Genomic DNA, 3,053 nt, shown 5'->3' on the forward strand with positions numbered 1-3,053 from the left:
AGGGGATTGTAACCATGGCAATGAGACGGTATACGATAGAATAAATGTAAAACTAATGTTCTCCCATGTAAACTATCACATAATTCACAATAAAACATTTAAGAAAAAAAAAATGACCTCAACATGGATTAAAGATCTAAATGTAAAGCCCAGATTTATAAAGATCATCAACTTAGGGATTCTGATACATGGCATAAATACACTATCAAACATAACTGAAAACACACAAAAAGAAGACAGATAACTGGGACCTTCAAAAGACTACATTCTTATGTGTATCAAAAGATTTTACCAAAAGAGTCAAAAGAGAATCCACAAATTTGGAATAAATGTTTGACAATAACATATCAGACAAAGGACCACTCTCCAAAATTTATAGAACACTTCAATGCTTCAACAAGAAGACAAATAATCTAACTTAAAAATGGACCAAGAACATGAGCAGACACTTCACCAAAGAAGACATTCAGGTGGCCAACAAATGAATGAAGAAAGGCTCACAATCATTAGCCATTCATTAGACAAATGCAAATAAAAACTCCAACTTTAATAGAAAAGTTAAAAACAAAAACAAAACAGAAAACAACAGATGTTGGAGAGGGTGTGAAGAGACTGGGACCTTCCTACATTGCTGGTGGGACTATAAACCACTGTGGAAAACAGTATGGCACTTTCTCAAAAAGTTAGAACTAGAAATACTGCACGACTCAGCAATCCCTCTACTTGGTATATACCTTCAAGAAATAGGAGTAGTAATGTGATTAGCTATATGTACACCCATGTTTATTGCAACACTAGTCAACAGCAAAAAGATGGAGATAGCCTAAAAGACCATCGACAGATGAATGGTTAAACAAACTTTGGTCCATACACACAATGGAATATTATACAACAAAGAATGACCACAATCTGCAAAACACCTCACAATATGGATGAACCTGGAGGACATTATGCTGAGTGAAATTAGTCAATTACAACAGGCAAATATTCTATGAGACCATAGAATGAAGCATTCTCTGATAGTTGGGGGCTGGTTGTTAGGAGAGAGGGAATTATTCAGGGACTAGAGGATAGATTCATGTTAATATGGGTTATGGATGGCAGGCAATATAAAAAAAGGGAGGTTGGCAAAGGAAAGATAAAGGTATCAGGAGACAGAGAGGAGTGAAAGAGTTAAAAGAAATTGAGGTAAATACTATCAGCATAACATAAACATGGATATCTTAGGCATTAGTGAGCTGAAATGGACTGGTATTGGCCATTTTGAATCTGACAATCACAGGGTTTACTATGCAGGGAATGAAAAATTGAAGAAGAATGGTGTTGTATTCATTGTCAAAAAGAACATAGCCATATCAGTCATGAGATACAACACTGTCTGTGATAGGATAATATCCATGTGCCTACAGGTAAGACCAGTTAATACCAGTATTATTCTTCAAATTTACGTACCAACCACTAAGGCCAGTAAGGATGAAATAGAAGAATTCTACCAACTTTTTCAATCTGAAATTGATCAAACATGAAATCAAGATGTATTGCTCATTATCGGTGATTGGAATACAAAGATTGGGAGCAAAGAGGAAGGATTAGTAGTTGGAAAATATGGCCTTGGTGACAGAAATGATGCTGGAGATCACATGATAGTATTCTGCAAAATCAATTATTTGTTCATTTCAAATACCATCTTTAGACAGCATAAGAGATGACTATACACATGGACCTCACCAGATGGAATACATAGAATTCAAATTGACTACATCTGCAGAAAGAGATGATGGAAAAGCTCAATATCATCAGTCAAAACAAGACCAGGGGCAGATTGTGGAATAGACCATCAATTACTCATATGCAAATTCAAACTGAAGCTGAAGAAAATGAAAACAAGTCTACGAGAGCCAAAATATGACCTTGAATATATCCCACCTGAACTTACAGATCATCTGAAGAACAGATTTGATACATTAAACACTAAAGACCAAAGACCAGAAGAGTTGTGGGATGATATCAAGAACATCATACAGGAAGAAAGCAAAAAATCATTAAGAAAAGAAAGAAGGAAAGGTAAAAATTGATGTCAGAAGAGACACTGAAACTTCCTCTCCAGCGTATAGATGCTAAAGCAAATGGGAGAAATGAGGAGATACAAAAGCTGAACAGAAAATTTCAAAGACCAGCTCGAGAAGATAAAGCCAAATATTACAACAAAATGTGCAAAGATCTGGAGTCAAAACCAAAAAGGAAGAACACGGTCAGCATTTCTCAAGCTGGAGAAACTGAAGGAAAAACTCAAGCCTTGACTTTTGTTATTGAAGGATCCTCTGGGCAAATTATTGAATGATGCAGAAAGCATCAAAAGAAGATGGAATGAATATACAGAGTCATTGTACCAAAAGTAAATGGTTGATGTTCAACCATTTCAAGAGGAAGCATATGTTCAAGAGCTAATGATACTGAAGGAAGAAGTCCAAGGTGCATTGAAGGAACTGGCAAAGAACAAGGCACCAGGAACTGATGGGATAAAAATTGAAATCTTTCAAGAAAGTGAGGTGGCACAGGAGGCACTCACTCATCTCTGCCAAGAAATTTGGATGACAACTATCTGGCTGACTCATTGGAAGAGATCCATATTTGTGCCCATACCAAAGAGAGGTGACCCAACGGAATGTGGAAATCATTTGACAATATCTTTGATATCCTATGTAAGTAAAGTTTGACAAAAGTTAATACAGAACCCTACTCAGAGAAGCAGTGATGCCTGAGATGGAGGCAGAGATGATGACATGGAGAGAAGGAGCAGCTAGGGACTTTAGACACAGAGAGGGAGAGGGGTTGTGTGTTGATGACCAGGGGACAGGCTTGTAGTGTATTCCCTTTGGTTGGTTGATGATACACAGAGGGAATTGTAACCATGGCAATGAAACTATATACTATAGGATGAATCTAAAACTAATGTTTTCTCATGTAAACTATCACATAATTCACAATAAAACATTAAAAAAAAAAAAAGTTAATACAGAAACGGCTGCAAGCATACATTGACAGAGAACTTC

Source organism: Chrysochloris asiatica, unplaced genomic scaffold, assembly GCF_000296735.1.
Source record: "Chrysochloris asiatica unplaced genomic scaffold, ChrAsi1.0 scaffold00350, whole genome shotgun sequence".
Taxonomy (NCBI): Eukaryota; Metazoa; Chordata; class Mammalia; order Afrosoricida; family Chrysochloridae; genus Chrysochloris; species Chrysochloris asiatica.